At 63.9% G+C, this 18,446-nt stretch overlaps 1 protein-coding gene across 1 annotated transcript in view; it reads left to right on the forward strand.

Moving 5' to 3' along the window:
- Nucleotides 1-568: 568 nt before the first annotated feature.
- The window catches only part of FAM222A (family with sequence similarity 222 member A), a 44,945-nt gene continuing 27,067 nt past the window's right edge, over nt 569-18,446 (forward strand). Inside the window, exon 1 of the mRNA XM_062182549.1 lies at nt 569-728. The gene's annotated coding sequence lies outside the window, so the exon portion shown is untranslated. The remainder of the gene's footprint in view (nt 729-18,446) is intronic.

Here is an 18,446-nt window from a genome sequence, read left to right on the forward strand (position 1 = left end):
GGGCCGTCCCCGCGTCCGCGCCGCGCCACCGGGACCGGCTCTTTCTCGTCACCGAGGCCCCGAGGCTCCTCCGCGCCGCCGCCGCCGCTCGCCGGCCTCCCCTCCCCCACGCCCGCCCGTGGCTCGGAGCGAGAGGAGGAGGGGCTGGTGCATTCTCGCCGCTGCTCTTTGCAACCTGCGGGGGCCGGTGCATGCCCGGCGAGCAGCCGGGGCGCCTGCAGGTGCGTGCCACCCCCAGAGGAGGCGACCCTCCCACCCCGGCGCGGACCCGGGGGGCCGCAAGCCGCCGGCGGGAGAGCGGACGACAGCAAGCAACAAAGGCTGCAGCTGGGGCTGGCGCGAGGGGCCGCGGCCGCCGGGCTCCCAGCGCGGGCGGAGAGCGCGCCCTGGGAGCGGCGCGGGCCGAGCTGCGGCCGTGAGCGAGGCCCGGAGGGGAGACGCAGCGCCGCCCGCCGGACGCGGCGAGCGCAGGCCCCGGCCAGGATGCGCCGCCCGAGCGCCCGCGCGGCCCGGGCTCCCGGCGGGCGCGACCCGCGCTGAGCCGAGGCGCCGGCTCGCACCCCCGACTTCGGACGGCGCCCCCCAGCGCCCCGGCCCACCCGGAGAGAGGCGTCGGCCCCCGGAGGCCCTCGTCGGCCGGCGCCTGCCGCCGCTGCATGGCTGCGACCCGCCGAGCGCAGCGACGTGGCCGCTGAGACCCGGTGCCCCCCGACGGCCTGGCTGACCCGGTGAGTTGCACGGGGCGGGGCTGCGCGGCGGGCGCGGACGTCCCGGACCCTGGGCGCTTGGGGGTCCCGGTTTCCCCCGCGTCCGCCCCTCTCCCTCCCACTCACAACTTGTCCGGCCGGCCAGCCCGAGCGCAGGCTGGGGGGCAGAGGTTGGGGTTCGGCCGGAGACCTGGGCAGGGCGGATGCCAGAGAAAAGGTCACCCCCCCACACACCTTGGAGCCAACAAAGGTAGCGGCTGCGCCGTCCGATCCTGCCCCGGGGGCCCGTGCGTCTCGAGGGCGCTGCCAGGGGGCACCCAGGAGGGGACAGCCTTGAGGGCTACAGGGGGACCTCAGCTCGGAGCGCGGTATGGGTGGGCACCCGGCCACGTTCTCGGGTCGTGCCCGCTGGGGCTGGACCGTGGCGGGGTCTCCCTTCCGGCCCGTGGTCCCAAGCCGATGACTCACGGGGGCCTTGGTGGGGGGTGGCTGCGGCGGCGTGACGTCACTGCCCGACCTCTGACGTCACCGGGGTTGCCATGGCGACGCGACTTGCCTTGACCCGAGGCCGGAGGGGGCGGGGTCGTGGTGACCGGCGGGCAGAGCTGGCCGCTTTTGTAGTGCTGGAGGGGTGGGGGCCGACTCCTTCCCCCCACCGCAGTCCTCTGACCTAAATCCCCAGCGCCCCATGAGGTGGGGGAGGGGGCAGTGCCAGCTGTCCCCGCTGATGCTCCTCCCCCACCCCCACCCAGGACAGGTGTTCAGAGCTTTGCCCATGTAGCCTGGCAGTGCCTGAAGGCACTGGACTCCGGCAACTTCCTGCTGTCAAGGGAAAGGCTAAGGAGGCCGCCCTGAACCCCACCTTGTACCCAGCCAGCAGGCCCAGAGCCCTGGGGACCCCCGGGTTTCCTGCAGGCTACTTCTGCTTGGGAAAACGCAGGTGCCTTCAGCCGGGGAGGGGGCAGGGGAGCTGCTGCCTGCTGCCCCTAGGAACCCAGGGTGGGGGGAGTCCCCACTGCTCAGGCCCAAGGTTAGGGGCCTCGGCGAGCCCCAGCTCCTGGCGACCGCTCTCCTCTTGGTGGGAGAGGGTTTGACAAGCGCCGCGCCGTGACACGAGGTGCCCGGCGGGCAAGGCCAGCCCGTGAGGGTCAAGGGCTGGATAAAGTGTCTGCCAGGGCCAGTTTGGCCGGGTGTTGGATGCCAGCCCCGTCTCCCCCACCCCCCACCGCCGCCGCTGCTGCCCTGGTCCCTGCAGAGGCTCGGAGAAGCCTCCCAGCCGGGACCTTGAGGCCGGCTGGCTTTGTGATTCTTCCCCTGAGCCATTACTGCCGGTGTCGGATGTGGGTTGTGGGCGACGGTGCCGCGCTGACATGTCTAGGAGGTCTGAAAACGGGGTCACTGCTTCGGCAGCCGGGGGGGGGGGGGGGTCGGAGGAGCGGGGGTGCGTGCGCTCGGTGGGGTCCTTTGGAGGAGCCAGGCGCCCTGGCCCAGCGCAGCCTGCCTGTTTCCGGTCCTCCCCTGCTCTCTGGCTGGAGGCACAGGTCAGGGAGTATATGGGGGGGGAGGGGAGCGGCGGTGGCAGGGAGATGGCCTCCCAGCTGAAGCTGTGTCGTTAAACACGCAGGCTTCCAGGGACAGCAGATGGGGGAGTGCTGCCTCTCGAAGCTTCCCAGTTTAGAAACAAACCCCAAGCGCGCGCGCCAGAGATCCGAAAACACAGGCAGTTGGAGGCCCTCCTTCAAGTATTTACACTGCCACAGCCAAGGCGGGGAAACGCTGTCAGAATTGGGCGATTCCTTCTGCTCCCTCCCCCTGGCTCCCTGGGCTCGGCGAGGCAGTGCCAGCTCCCCCTGTGCCAGGCATTTTTTTTTTTTTTAGGATGTGACGGCTGACGTGCTGTGGCCCATTTTGTGGATGAGCAAACTGAGGTCCAAACTGATGGGCCACGGGTTCTCAGTCCAACAGCTACAGAGGCTTGGCCCTGCAAGGCCCTGCCTCGAGCCCCTGGCTCTCCCCACCCCTTCCGTGGGTCCATGTAGGCGACAGGGGCCGCTGGCTGTGGAGGGAGTTGGGTCCCACGGAGGTGCTTCGTCCACACCACTTCTGCCCTGACCTTGCGGCCAGCCCACCGCACACCCCACCCCTGTGGAATGACGCCTGCCTGCCAAGAAGGGCTGTGCGTGTCGCCTGCTCCTCTGGACTTGTTTGGAGGGGATGGCAAGGCTGCTGTCACCCAGCCCGGGGACACCCCCCCAACCCTGTCACTCAGCTGGTGGGAACAGGCAGTGGCACCTGTGATGGGCGTGGCTTCCAACCCAGCCGGCAGGCCCTGGGGAACTTCGAGCTGCTGGTGCTGTGCGACTCCAGTGGGCTGGCTGCCCACCCTTGTGCCAGGGGTGTGGGGGCCCTGCACCCCAGAGCCTAGGTGGCCTCAGCCCCTTTGGACCTCTCTTCTGTCAGGGCTGTCCCCTCTCCCCGGTTGCCTGCCCTGCCCCCCCAGTAATCCTTCTCAGGGCCTAAGCTCGTCCACCCTCTGTCCTTCCTGAGCTCTGGGCTGGGCAACTCAACCCCCTTGGCGAGAAACCCCAGGCTCCCCGGCGACGGGCAGTGGCTCAGGGCGGGGCTCTGCAGGGTGCTGGGCCTGAGTCCCCCTCTGCAGGCCCCCGACTTGCTGGCCGCGTGACCTTGGGTGAGTAGCTTCCCCTCTCCGAGCCTCAGTTTGGAGAAGGAGCTGGTGGTGGCACCTGCTGCCCTGGAGTGAGGCGAGATTTGGTGGGGGCCCCAGGGAGCCCCATCCTCAGAGTGGGGCCTCCAGTGCCTTGAGCCAAAGATCAAAGGGCGCCCACCCTTCCTGCTGTCTCCGCCCAGGGGACGCCTGCCACGGAGCCCCCTCCCCAGCCTCCTCCTCTGGCTCCTCCTGCCTTCCTGTCCCTCCCAAGTGGGGGCGGAAGCAGGGGGAGCGAGCAGCTCACATTCAGGCACGGTAATTCAATCGCCCGGCGATTCCTCCGGGCCGGGGCGGGGGTGAGAACCGGGAGGCGCACAAAAGGGCCGCTTTATTACCTCCCGCGGCGGGGAGCCGCCTTCATTGTGTTAACCCATTTGCGTGTCAAGAGCTATTGTGCACTTGCGCGGCCTGTGCTGTGCTAGCCTGGCCGGCCCAGGGAGGAGGCTGCAGGCCGTGCTGCTGGCCGGTCACCTCCGCGGGCGCTGCCCGCTGCCCCCATTGGTTGCTAAGTGATTTGCATCCAAGGTAATCACTTTTATCTCAGAAGGATATCGACTATAATTATAAGCTACTGACATCTTTTGAAATCTGCCTAATGACTATTTTAGTCTGCACCGGGCTAGGGCTGGGAGGGGGGGGGTTGTGGGTGGGTTCCTTCTGGCTGGACCACTCATGACTTAGCGGGGCAATGTCTGAGTGCCTACTGTGTGCCTCAGACAAGACAGGGTGCGCACCAGGGGAGCTTGCATTCTGTGGGCACCATTTCAGAGACTGGGAAAGAGAGCACACCCCCCACCCCCCCGGAAGGAGCCACCGGGCCAGGAATTGGCTGACACGTGGGTCCCTGGACACCTTGAGCCAGGTGCAGGCCTTTGAGACAGCACCAATCTGGAATGTTCCAGGGTCCGTGTCAGAGCCCTGTGAAATGCACCTGCTCATAGTACCCCCATACACCTTACTGACCAGGAAATGGGGGGGGTGCACAGGAAGAGCGAGGCACTGCTCAAGGTCACACCCCAGGAGGGGCAGAAGAGTGAGATCCATTGGTGACCAGAGGTGTGCGGTGTCGGCCTGGGCCAGGAGAAGCGGGTGACAGGGCAGGCCCAGATTCCGCTCCCCGATCCCCTCTTCCACCTTCTGTGGTTGGAAGCACCCAGCATCAGCCTTGCGGAGACCCTGCCCACCCCACCAGCCACTAAGCAGGGAGGCAGAGCTCAGGAATGAGTAGCCCACGTCCCCCACAGGGGATCAGATGAGTCTGACTCACTGGGATTCTGGACAGAGCCAGAGAGGAAGAGGGGAAACCTGCTGCAGGTCACGAGGGCTTCCTGGCAGAGGGGGCTCTGGCTCTGGGCTCTGAAAACCCAGCGGATCTGCCCGGCGTGGCATGATTGGGAGTTCAAGACCCCAAGGGCATGGCCGGGGAGCACCAGGCTGAGGCCCTCGCGTGGTGCAGGTGTCTGGGTGGTGTTGGAGGTGGGGGTGGGGTCGGCAAGGTACTTGGGAGTCGCAGCCCTGGGCTCCCTCCCACCGGACGCTCGCCTAGGACTCCCTTTACCCCCTTAAGTCTCAGTCTCTCATCTGTGCAAGGGGGTGGGAACCAGGATGAACTGTGTGAGCCTGGGGCCAGTAGGAGACAGGGGCTTGGCTGAGCCCCTCAGAGCTGAGTGGGCCAGGCTCAGGCACTGGCCCCAGCCAGTCTCCCCGCCCCAGCCCCCACAGCAAGCTGGCGCCCCAGCCGCAGCAGCTGTTTGGGGCCCTCGGGGCCCTGGCCATTGTGTAGGGGCCACTGAGGACAAAGGCCCCGGGGTCAGAGGGCAAGGCCGGGCTGTCTGTGAACAGGCTCCCTGGGACAGGGACTTAATGGCACAGAGTTGGTGGGGAGGGCGGGGAGGGTGGGGGAGGGAGGTCCAGCCATCAGCTGTCTGTTCCAGGGTCTGTGCCAGGGCAGGGCCAGCTGCCTCCCAGGCCAGGCCTGAGCGTGGCACCGCGGCTGCAGCGTCCGGGTGCCCCGTCTACCTCGGAGGGCAGCTGTGTGGCCTGGCAGTCAGCGGGCCAGTGGGCAGTAAACAGGAACAGCTATTTTTACTCCTTGTGCATCCGTTCATTGAGAGATTCACTGCTCCGCGCCAGGCTCCAAGCCAGCTGCTGGGGACACAGAGATGAACGGGCCCCCGAAGCCTCGAAAGGTGGCGCATTCCGAGGGAGAGGCACCGGTGCACAGCGGGCTCAATGTGCAGCCCCCAGGCCAGGAGCAGAGCCACACGGCTGGGGGCCCACGGGGACCCTGCCCTCGGGCCTCCATCTGCCAAAGCACACGGGGAGTCAGGTGGGGAGGCCAGGGAAGGCTCCCTGGAGGAGGAGGCACTGTAATAACTGGATTTTTTTTTTGGACTTATTTTCCAACATCTTGGCCCATCATGAGGATCACGGGACACTGCTGGCCTCGGCAAGGTGCCAGCCCAGGCTTCCTGCTTCGGCATTTTTCTCTCTGGCTTAATCCTTACCCTGAGAAGGGTGTTTTTGGCCCTGTTGCATAAATGAAGAAGCTGACGCTGGGGAGGGGCGGTGGGTCAGCCGTGTGGCTGCCGTGGGAGGATCCTCAGTCACCCCCACCCCCCGCACCCCACACTCAGCCGCGTCCTTCGCAGAATGTCAAGGATGGCAAATCTGTGGCAGACCTGGCTTGCCCTACACCGCTGTGCCCTTGGCAGACATTGCCAATCAATTGCTGCCCTCTTCCCCTGCTGAGCTCCTCCTCTAACCTTGGGCTCTTTCCAGGGCTCTGGGCAGGCAGCACCAATCAATCAGCAGGGCCTGGGAGCAGAAACTGGTTGCCTGCAGGGCCTCCATGAGCTCCGCCGTCCCTCGTCTACTGGCTTGTGGTTCAGAGGACCCGGGTACCCACATAAGAGATTCTGGGGGAACCCCTGAGGACGTGAGTGGGAGCCACTGAGGTGTGGGAGTCAGTTACCTTCTTCCGACTCCCAGAGAGACGTGTGCCTATCCACGCACATTCCGACACCCACAGCCTGGGTGAGAACAGGTGGTGCTTGTTGAGGTCTCTGGGAGTGAGGTCCCTCCTGGACCCCCTGTTCAGTGCTCTGCACAGTACCCACAGCATGCTGTGTAGACCTCCTGGGCGAATCCTTAGCCCATTTTAGAGATGAGGAAACTGAGGCTCACGACAGGGAAGCAGAGGAGGGCTGTGCACTTACCGGGTGGCATCAGACCCAGCTCTGGGGCAGGGTGCTGGGTAGCAGGCTTGCAGGGAGAGGGCGAGGCTAGGGACCTTCTGCGTGGAGGGAACAGCATGAGAGGCAGCTCAGAGGCAGGCAGCGGAGGGCCCAGCGTGAGGCTGGGTGTGGCTGGACGGTGGAGAAGCGGGGCTGTGGAAGACGCCATGGCAGTCGCCAGGAGGAGGTCCCACGTGGGTGTCGCCATTCATCTCTGCCGGGTCAGGATCCTGCCGGGAGCCGTGGCCTAGAGCCGTGCCTGGTGGCTCCAGCAGGCAGACGTCCAAGAAGTGCTCGCTGAGGAAGACGGCGACTGGCAGGCTTCTGGGCAGGTGCCTGGGGCGGGGGCTTCTCTGCCTGCAGGACCCCTCTCCGCGCACCCTTCCCGTGGCCACCATGCGTGGCGGGCCCAGCGCTTGGGGGGATGAAAGATGAAGGTGCCTGACCATTTTTTAACTCAATAAAGGGAGAGACAGGCTGCAGGCCGGAGATATAATTAGTTCACAGCAGTGGCGCTTTCTTGATTTAGCTTCTGAGAGAACAAGACAAGGATGTTATACCCAATTAGCAGTAACATCCAGTCGGAGCCTCAATAGGTGAGATAACAAGCTATTTTTATGACTTTTCTTTCCCAGCCTGGAGGGGGCGGGGAGGAAGGGGTATCGGGGCCTTATTCCTTGTCATCAGGGAGCAGTTATTAGCGGTCTCAGGATTTCCCCAAGCCAAATGATGCGTTTGTTAACCCAAACAAGCCAGCCTCCTGGAGCAGCAGCTGGGGGGTGGGGGTGTGGCAGGTGCAGGCCTGAGAAGTTCACTGAGCCCACTGGCGTGGCAGAGGAAGCTCGGGCCTGTGGGCCGTTCTTGGGTTTATCTTGGTGTCCCTACCTGCAAGGGGACAGCAGCAGGCCTGGCCAGTTCCTCTCGGTCCTGGCCCCTGGCAGCCCTTCCTGGAGCCACCCTCTATCCCTTCTGCCAACTGGGCCAGAGGTTCTGGCTCCTTGGCCTTGAACCTCGCCATTGCATTCTCCCCACTGGACCCCCACGACTGCTCGCACAACCCAGACCCAGTCTCTGGCCCACTCTGTCCACCCTGCTTACCCCCGCAGCCGGGGCACCCAGCACTGGCCAAGCCCCTGCTGAGCAGCATAGCTCTGCCAAGCCCCAGCCCAGCGGCCTGGCCGCGCTCCGACTCCTGGCGAAGGCTGGGGGATGCCCAGAGAGGGAGCTGGCAGGGCTGCTGGGACGCCCCAGCAGCCGGGCCCCGAGCCCGGAGCAGGTTCCTGGGCCACCGCCCATCCCGCAGAGCCTCCTCGCACCCTGTCCCGTCTCCCTGCCAGTGTGCAGCCCCGCACTCTCACTTCAGACAACTGACAAACCCAGCCATGCAAAGTGGGAGTTTAATTGCAAACAGTTTTGATGGATCATGGGCCCATCTGTGCCACCATATGCAAAAGAGAAAAAAATTCCCCCTTTTTTTTTCCCCTCCCCGCCCTGCTCCCAAACTAACTCCAAAAGGAAAAACTGCCAAGGGTTTTCTGGCTGAGCCAGGCACAGAGCTGGGACGCATCCTCGGGGCTTCCTGCCGGTGAGCCTGGCGAGGCCAGAGGGCAGGTGGGGGGAGGGGTGAGGGTCCCTACCCTGCAGTGAGAACCTCACACAGCAGCCATGTTGGCCTCTGCGCACTGGGTCCTCGCGCGGTTCCCGGCCTTTCCACACACAGTTCCAGGCCTTTCCACACGCGAGGTTCAAGGACTGTGGCTACACTCCTGATGCCGCCTGCACGGGCCTTGGCTCGGGGCTTGCCTGCACGACGAGGCTGGGTGGCTGGGAAGGTGTGAGTTAATGGTGCAGGGGGTACAGTGATGAGGGGCGTTTCATGCAGGAGAATCCCTTCTTTCCAGGGGAGCCTCTCGCCCTGGTGCCCAGCCCGGCGGGGTCCCTCAGGGTGAGCTGGACTCGCTGCGGGGAGGGGTCTGGGAGGTCTCACCTCCGCAGATACCTGCTGGGGTGTGAGCCTCACGCCAGCTCATCCCAGCTGGTCACTGCACACGCTGCGCTTCTCGCTGTCTGTGCCTCTGTTTTGTCGTCTGTAAAATGGGCACAGGTTGCCAGCGGGATGGTGCCCATGAAGGGCTTCGCTGTTGGTCCGGCATCGCTTCTGCCACCCAGATGTGGCCCTTTGCTGTCTTTTCCGGGGGAAAGGGGGCCTTTCTCAGGCTCCTGAGCAGGCCCCTGGTGTGTGCTGAGTGAACGGTGATGGGTACCTGTGTGTGAGCGGTACAGGGAGCTGTCGGGGAGGGAGTGGGACCCAGGCTTGTCAAGAATTTGGTGCTTTCAGTCCCTTTCTCACTGGGGTCTACACTGCCCTGCGACCTGCAGGGCTTGTGAATCCCATTCTACAGGTGAGGAAAACTGAGGCTCAGGGGCTGATAGGGCGCTCTCAAGGTCATGCCACCTAACAGAGGCCCGAGCCAGAATCAGAACCGTGGCCTGGGCGGCTCCAAGCCCCCAGTCGTCCTCGCGTTATAGGTGACGAGAGTCGGGCCGCGGCCGAGATCCCACAGCCGGCACCTGGGGAGTCTCCTGCCCCTGCTGCGCAAGAGGGCCTTGGCCCCTCCCTCCCCGTCAGCTTTATAAACTGGCAGCACAGTAGGTGCCAACCAGTACCTGAGGCCCCAGTGCCTGGCACTTGGCACAGCCCGCCCACAAGGCAGCAGGGGAGAGTGGGGCATGGGCACCGCCCCCAGGACCCAGGCAAGCTGGGCCAGGCGCCAGGCATCCCGTTTCCCACCCCTGGGTGAGCACCTGCTCCCGCGGTCGGCGCTAGAACCATCAGAAGGGAGCGTTCACTCAAGGCCGACGCCAGGCGCGCGTGGAGCTGTGTGAACGCGCCCAGTGAACGCCGATCGGGCCTGGGGTCCTATTGCTCCGTCTCACGTGTCAGGTGGTGTTGCTCCATGTTGCACGTGTTCATGCAATCGCTATGAACGTCACAGGGGGACTCCGCGGCGTTCCCGGCTCTGGGGTGGCGCGCGGGGCCCAGGGCCGGGGATCTGCCTTGTGCTTGGACAAGGCTCAGGCTGGGGTGAGAAATGAGAAGGGAGAGGGAGAGGGAAGGTGGGAAGGTGGGGCCCGGAGCCCGCCCACTCCACCTCCTGGAGTGACAGCTTCAGTCACCACCTGCACACCGTGCACTCAACGGGCCTGTTTGCCCATCTGTGGGCTGGGGGATGTTGCCCAGTGGCCAGGCTTCCAAGCTTGCTGGGGCCTAGGGGCATCCTGCGTGTTTTTTCCTCTGCTCATGGTGGCTGCGTAGACCCTCTGAAGGCCGGCTGCCCCTCTGAACAACCGGCAGTGTGAGCCCTGGAGTCCCACGGCTGGAGTGGCCCAGCACGCCCCAGCTGTTTGTGAACAGTTGCTGCTGTCACCCCATGGGGACAGCACCAACAGACAGGGACCTTGCTGGATGGAGGGCGGCTGGATTGTTCTAGAAGGAGGTAGAGGTGCTGCTGCCCACCCTACCCCACCCCTGGAGCTGGGATTGCAGGGTAGGATGGAGGAGGGAGAGGCTGAGGACATGGCTGGCCACGCCATGGAGGCTCCTGCCTGCCACACCTCCCCTCACTGACTTCCGGCCAGGCCCCGTGTGGCCTCCCTGAGGCCTCTGACAGCCTGGGAGGACTGGGTATATTGTCATAGTGCCCATTGCATAGAAGAGGAACCTGAGGTCACACAGCTGGGAGGTGGGGGGTGGGGGTGGAGAGGGGGGCTGGAAGCGAGATCCACCAACCTCCCCCCACCCCGACCCTGAGTCATTTCTCTGAAGTCCTTGCTGTTCTGCACCCCCACCCCACCCCGGGGCCCCGGCTCTCTGTGGAAGGGTCATCTGAGGCCAGGCCGGCTGGCCAGGGACACACTGGGCTTTGTGTAGGCTCGGGCCAGGCAGGGCAGCCAGTGGAGAGCGGACAGGGCGGTGTGGCCCAGCCGGCCCGGGACAAATGTGCAGAGTGGGAATAGAGGCCCCTTTGTGCGGCTCTCCGGCGGGGGGACAGGCGCTGCCAGCTGCCACCCCTGGGACTGTGCCCTTGCTGAGGGCTTCTGGCTGCCCCCAGGGGACTAGCCAGGGCCCTGCCATCGTCTTCCGTGTGTGTCTTCCTCTTGTTTCCACCTGCCAGTCCCCGCTGAGCTAGTTCGCTGCAGGCCTGCAGGTGGGGAGGTCGTAGCTCCAGGGCGTGGGTGATGACCCTGAGGTTCAGGGCGCGCAGCGACCCGCCACGCTGGCCATGGGCCAGGCATGGGACTGCCCTCCAAGCCCTTTCTCTCCCTGGAATTAGCTGTACACTGTGCCTCGCTGGTCTTGGCCCCAGGACCCAGAGTTCAACTCCAGGTGCAGGGGGTAAGCAGAGACAGGTGCTGGGGGCTGGGATTCCTGGGCCGCTCTGGGTGACCTCGGGGAGGCTGCAGGCTCTCTGAGCTCCTGGGCAGGCACAAGGCATCCATCCTACCCCTGCGTCCCGGCCTAGAGGCCTGGTGAGCATGCCCCACCCACTCAGCGCTCTCTGAGCCTTCATGTCAGCTGAGAAGGGAAGCAGAACAGGACCTGCCCCCCCCCCCCCCCCCCCCGCCACACCACCCAGGGCCTTGGACCCAGGCAGGTTGACGGCCAAGCTGAGGCAGTGGGCGGGCGGCAGGCAGGGCAGTGCGGGGGCAGGAGCAGGAATGCTCTCACTGGTCGCACCGCAGCCCCATTCTGCAGACCAGCAGCTTGAGGGTCAGGTGGCGAAAGGGCTTTGTTAAGGGCCCCAGGGCCCCTCTAGCTTCTGGGGAGGCCCAGCCCTCGGCCTCTTCCTGACCCCCATGTTGACCAAGTCCCCTCTGTGGACCCAGCCCCATGGGAGACCCAGGCCACACTTGGGAGCCCCCGAAGGCCATTGGCTGCCTCCTGTGTGTTCTGGCACCCTGGGAGGGTTTGCACCTGCTCCGTGTCCCCCCTCCTCTGTGCCTCTGCTCAGGCTGGGGCTGCCACCGGGTATGCTCTGCTGTCCCATTGCCTGGCACGAGTGGCCCCACGTGGTGCCTCTGCAGGGTGAGGGTCTCAGAGCCTGCTTGCCGGCCCCAGCGCCCACCCGTGCCTTCTCGCCCCCTCCCGTGTTCATCCTGCACAGCGGGTGCCCAGTGGGCATTCAGGGCAGTCTGAACCGCAGATGCCAGCCCAGCCTCACAGGCCTGCTCCCCCCGCGCCCCCCCCAGCGGGAGAAACAGACCCAGACAGGGCCCTGCCCACTGCGTCCTCCAAGTCCGCCCAAGGCGGGGCAGCCGGGTTCCGGGTGAGTGAAGAGGCCCAGAAAGCCAGAGCCCAGCCGAGGTCAGGGGCCCAGGGACCCTGTGACCCTCAGACCCGGGCCACCCTCTCCAGGTTAGACAACACAGGTGCGGCAGCGCAGACGGGGCCTCGGTGCTTCCCAGGCGGCCAGGTGGCTTGGTTTTCCCAAGAGAAAGCAGGCAATGAGGGTTCAGGTGGAAGTTTAGTTTTTCTGTGATTTAGCAACCATGCAAAGGCAAGATGTGTGTGGGCAGCACCGCGGCCTTCCAGGGTATGGGATTGCCGAGGTTGGGGTGGGGGTCCCGCGACGGCTCGGTTCCCCACCCCCAGCCAGCCAGAGCCCCCGAATCCCAAGGCCTTTCCCTGAAGCCCTCCAGACACCCCCAGCCGCCTCCTTCCCCGCCAGAGGCAGGAGGCAGGGCCTGAGCCTGCCGAGGGCACCACCCAAATAGCTATAATCAGCAGCCTCGCCAAGACTTCAAACTCACCCAATTATCCTGCAGGGGAAAAAACACAAAATGAAAACAAATTAACATGTTTGCATAGAAGCCGCCGCGGCAACACACACAGACGCGCGCGTGTACTTGCTGGCGCGTGCCCCGGCGAGGCTGGGAGCTGCCGCGGCCGCCCCCTCCCTAGGCCTGGCACCCACCTGGCCCGAGAGGTGGGAGCAGTGCCCAGCCACCAAACTGCTCCCCCTGCCCCCCAAGCCTGCCTGGGCCCCACGGCAGCCTGCCGCATTCTGGTTTCAGTCTGGCAAGCGCACAAAACTCACCGTGGGCCTGAATCCCACCTCCCTGGCCTGAGTGCACAGAGAGGTTTGTGGACCTGCCCAAGGCTGCACAGCGGGCAAGTGGAAGACTTAGCTGGGGCTTTGAAGTCCACGCCGTAGCCCCTGCATCTCCTCCGTGTCTCCCTGTTGCCTGTGGGTGAAATGTCAAGGCCTTGGCCCCTGGCACCCCCAGCCTGTGTCTGTTCCTCCCTTGTGCCCACCGCGTGGGTGGCTCCTGCCCCGGGGCTGTGCGTGTGGACACCTGTGCCTTCCAGTCCCTGCTCCACCTGTCCCCAGCCCTGTGGCTTCTGGGCCTCAGCCTCTTCTCCTAGGGCCTCTGGAGAGTCATTGGCTCTGGCCCAGATGAGGGGTCATGTGCACAGGGTGTGGTCCCTGCACCTGCAGTGGCCTCAACACCCCCACTCCACAAGGCCGGGCTCCCTGCTCACCAGCCCCTGCTGGGTGCCCTGGGCCTCCATGCCAGGCCTTGCCCTGGCTCTTGAGGCTTGGTCGAGGGGCTCAGGTGCCCCGTGTACCAGAAGCTGCTGGTCCTGGGGAGGCCCGGCCTCCCTGGGCATTCAAAGGTAAAGGACGACGTGGAGGAGCTGGGGTTTAGGTGTCGACGCTCAAGGCTCCCCAGCCCTGGACTGCAGGGGCCTCCCCCAGCCTCGCCCCCTCGCTACCACATGACTGCAACCAAAGGGCTTCGCTGCACTGATCCCTCCCTGCCACGCTGGCCTGGCACGGTGAGGGCTGAGGTGGGCCCTGCTGCCTCGGGGGTGGCGTGCAGGTGCGCGGGCGCTGCCTGAGTGACCCCTCGCTGTGGCCATGGAGGCAGACATGACTTCTGGTTGCGTTCCTCAGGGGGAGGAACAGGTCCCTGCAGGTTCGGTGACCGCGGCCAGCTCTGCCTGCAAGGGGCAGGGCTGGAGTTCAAGCGGAGCTGCGGGTTGGTGCTTCCGCTCGGAGCCGCGCTGCCTGCCCCAGACACTGCCTGTCGGGACCTGGCCAGTGAGGCCGCAGGGTGACCCCTTCAGGCCTATGGTCGTGTGGGAGACTGAGTACCCTCTTAGCGTCCCCAGCGCCCGCTTGGCCCGGCTGTGCCTTAGAGCCCAGGAGAGCTGAGTTCAGGTCCAGGCCCTTTTCCTCTCTGAGCCCCTGCTCCCTGGCGTGGGACTCTGCACCCTCAGGGGTGCATGCAGGGCCCCTGTGTGGGTGCAGGGGCCCAAGGACTTGGGCCATCTTCTGCTTTCCCAGGCCACAGCAGAGAGCTGGACAGGAAGTGGAGCAGCCGAGTCTTGAATTGTCAGCTCTGCAGGTGGCAGCTTTCCCTGCCACACCAGGGCACCGGCCCCTGCAGAGGGGTTTGTCAGGCCGAGGTGGGAAAACTGTGCTGGGACACAGGGTGGGGCGGGACTGAGCCCCTGGGCCATGGGAGGGGCTGTGAGAAGGAAAAGCCTCAACCCAGTTCTCCATTTGTTCTGATGATATTTACTTAACATTTAGTATTCTCATAGTCAGTGGGAGAGAGGCACACGCGTCTCCCATCCGGAGTGGTGCTCTGGTGGAGGACACAGACACTAAACCGACGGTCAGCGAGGGAATTTCAGAGTGGCCATGACGGCGAAGGCGGATGAGAGGTGGTCAAGGAGGGCTTCTTGGAGGAAGCGATGTTTGAGCTGAGGCCTGAATGAGTCTGAGCTGGGGAGGGCATGTTGGGGACAGTGCGGCAATGCGGTGTCCACAGGCGGCTATTGAGTCACACAGGGAGGTGAGCACCGAGATGTCCTCATCAGTGTGGAATCCACCTTGGGTTTTAAAGGCTTTGGATGAGCAAATTCTGAATACTGATTGCAGATGGAAGGGCCAGCCCGGGGGAGGTACCGGGCTGAAGCAGAGTCTGTGATTGACGCCACGTGGCCGTGGCTGCTGGGGAACCTACACCTGGGGCTTGCCCCGTCACATGTCTCCACTGGACAGTGCTCCTGTGGGGTCTCTGGGGAGACACATGACGTGTGCAAGGCCCTGGGGTAGAGGTTACCCTGTTAGGGATGCACGGAAGGGGGTGGGTATTGGGTTAAGCTGCCGCTTGGTGCGCCAGCATCCCGTCTCGGAGTGCTTGGGATCCAATCCTGCCTCCACTTCTCTCCCAGCTTCCTGCTAATGGGAGCCCTGGGAGGCAGCTGGTGACGGCTCAAGTCCTTGGGCCCCTGTCACCCACACAGGGGAGACCCGGATTCAGTTCCATCTTCTGGCTTCAGCTTGGCCCAGCCCTGGCGGTTGCAGGCTTTTGGGGAGTGAACCAGCTGATGGAAGATCTCTATCTCTTCTTGTCTGTCATTCTGCCTTTTTTGTTTGTTTGTTTGTTTGTTTGTTTGTTTGAAAGGCTGAGTTATAGGGAAAGAGGGAGAGATAGGTATTTCATTGATTCACCCCCAAAATGGCTCCAGTAGCCAGAGCTTGGCCTGGCCAAAGCCAGGAACCAGGAGCTTCATCTGGGGGGCACAGGACCCAAGGACTTGGGCCATCTTCTGCTGTGTTCCCAGGTGCATTAGCAGGGGGCTGGGGTCCCTTCGGGATGCTGGCATCACTCTGCCTCTCAGATAAATAAATGGGGCTCCCCAGGAAGCCCACCGCTTCCTGGGGCTCCAGGACTTCAAGGCCTCCGGAGCTTCCCCCGCCTCAGTGGCTGTTCCTACCACGCCAGGGAACGAGCCAGCTTCCAGCCTCCCAACTGCAGGAGTGTGAACTCCTAGGGAAAGGAAACCAGACGAGGCTGCGTGCACACTGGAGAGGAGTTGGGAAAGCACAAAGCAGACAGACAGACTTCCCAGAAGAGAAGCACAGCCTGGCAGCCAGGCTGGGCTGGGCCCTGGTTGGAACCCGGCCGTCTGGCTGCCGCACAGAGCCCCATGGCAGGGTGATGTGGCGTGAGCAGGGGACGGCTGGCAACGGCTATGCGTGAGGAGCGTGTGTGGCTCCCATCAGAGGTTCTAACAGGTGGCAGGGTGATGTGGCGTGAGCAGGGGACAGCTGGCGACGGCCATGCGTGAGGGGCACGTGTGGCTCCCATCAGAGGTTCTAACAGGTGGAACGTGTGAACTGCAGGATGCTGGAGGTGCTGGGCTGAGTGCTGCTGCTGTCACCGGGCCAGGGTCTTCCCAGAAGGCTCTGTTCTTTCTGGCACAGCCTGACCCCTGGCCCTCCCTGCCCCCCGACCCGGAAGCCTTTGTTGACCTTGGCTTCAGGCTTCTGGTCCAGGCCAGACCTTGCCAGGCTCTTCTGTCCACTCCATCCTCAGCCTCTGTCTCCCCCCCCCCCCACTCCCCTCTGGGTCGGACCCTCAAGCCCTGACTGTCCCAGGCCCACCTCTTCCACTAGGCTGTTTTTGCAACACCTGCCCCCCTCCCCATTCCCTGCTGGGGACAGCAGCCACCGCGTCTTTGTCCCCGGCGCGGGGTGGGTTAAGTGAGGTGACGTCTGTAAAGTGCTCAGCCCGTGGGGAACACTAAAAATAAAACCCAGCTCTCCGTATTGCTCTTACTATTCGATCCTCGCCGCCGCTGCCTGGCTTAACCCCGAGCTGAGGGTGCAGGGCTGGGAACTGGGTGGATGGGGGGGAGGGCTGGCAGCACGAGTACCCTTGCCCTAGGTCTTGCCATGGTCCCTCTCCCAGGGAACCCCTCTCCCTAGTGTTTCCGGCAGCGCCCGCCCCTTTGGTCTCCATTTACCAATTACTAGTTGGTTCCTGGACCCCTTTGCCAAACCTGGGGTGTATGTGTTGGGGGGGAGCTTTCTGCCGAGCCCTGGTGTCATGGCGCTGATAAGTGAGCAGGACCCCACGTAGCTTCATTCCTCCCAGGATCTTGGGTAGGATGAACAGAGAGAGCTGGGTCTGGGCATTTAGATTTGGTCCCCCCAAGGTTCATTTGCATGAAAATCAACCCCACCCCTCCACTGCCTCCCTAGGATCTGCCCTCAGTGGGCGTGGTCCTGAGAGGACTAACCCCTGTTGCTGATGGCAACAACAGCCCCTCCCTATCTGACGGTGGGGGTGGGGGTGGGGGTGGGTGGGTGCTTTTGAGACTTCAGATCCCACCTCCAGGATGTTCTCCAAGTCTCACCCCGCCCTGAGCCCCACGTGTTCACAGGAAGCAATCTCCCCTCCTGGCCATGCACAGAGGGGTGCCCTCCGGTACCCAGGAGGGTTTGTTCCTCAGCCCACAGCTGCATCAGGGTCTCCCCACTCCCCACAGGGTCTGTGCACGTGTGTGCGGTCCCTTGCTTGAGACCCCTGCCCCTGCCTTCTTCCCTGTCCGCCTCCTCCTTACCTGCTGCTGTGGTCACAAACAAAGCAGTAATGGTTAGTAACCGACGCCGGCAGCTACCACGGTGAGCCTGGCACTCTGTCTGCACGGGTCGGGGTAAGGGGTTAACCTCTTCAGAGGAAGAACCAGGCTCCGAGAGATGTGGGGATGTGCCCAGGCCATGAGTTCAGGCCCCTCCCCTGCGGTGCCTTCTCTCCTTGACACCTGCAGGCCAGGTAGGGTGGCTGCATCCTGGCTACCCCTTGTCTCCTTGTCTTTCTGAAGATCTGTTTATTTTGAAAGTCAGAGTTACAGAGATAAAGTGAGAGATCCATTTGCTGGTTTACTCTCCAGATGGCTGCAATGGCCAACACTGGGCCAGGCCAAGGCCAGGAGCTTCATCCTGGTCTTCCACGTGGGTGACAGAGGCCCTAAACAATCACGTTGTCTTCCACTGCTTTCTCGGGCCAATAGCAGGGAGCTGGGTCATGGGCTGAACAGCCAGGGCTTAAACTGGCACACACGTGGGCTGCCAGGTCGAAGTTGTTGGCTTTACCCACTGCACTGTAGTGCCAGGCCTGTCTCCTTGCCTTCTAATGACCCCTCTGATGTGTCCCAGCCTTCGGGGTCTGTTGCTGCCACAGCATCTAGGACAGGGCTTGGCACGCAGTAGATGCTCAGTGGTCATGCCGTCTTGGGAAGGTGACAAAGGTCGCTCCATTTCCAGCCCTCAGCCCCTCCCCTCTCTCCCGGGCGTCTGGAGCTGGCCATGGTGCTGAAGGGTTCTGGGCCAGGCGCCCGCCCCACACCCAGTAGGACAGTTCCGAGCCTGTCTCTCGCCCATCCTTCATTGGAGAGATGTCTCCCTACCGTGCACAGCCACTGGCAGCAGCACTGGGAGTCTGGGGGCGGGGGGGGGGGGTCAGAGCCTCAGGGGAATCCACCATCAGATATTTATCAGGCACCTGCTAGATCTTGGGGAACCCTGAGAAACCTGGGCTTCGGCTGAAGGGCAAGGAGGAGTTTAAGGGGCAGAGATCCGGGCAAGGCTTGCGCAGGCAAAAGCCTCAGTGCACAGGGGAGAGGCTTGTGCCGAGGGACACCCGCCTGGGGCTCTGGCTGTCACCCAGAACTCACGATTGTCACTTCATGTTTGGGGCTCCCCCTGTGACCCAGAACTACTGGCATCTGTGACTGCAGTGCCCCCAGCCAGGCCCAGATGGGCTGCTAGGGCCCAATCACTGGGGAGAGGGGCTGGTACACGCCATGCCCAGATTTGCATTTTAGAGAGACCCCTGGCACGAAGGCTTTTGGGCGGATGCGCGGGAATGGTGCCTCCTCCACCCCCAGCCTCTAAGAAAGAGAGTGCAAAT

Source organism: Lepus europaeus, chromosome 23, assembly GCF_033115175.1.
Source record: "Lepus europaeus isolate LE1 chromosome 23, mLepTim1.pri, whole genome shotgun sequence".
NCBI classification, from domain to species: domain Eukaryota; kingdom Metazoa; phylum Chordata; class Mammalia; order Lagomorpha; family Leporidae; genus Lepus; species Lepus europaeus.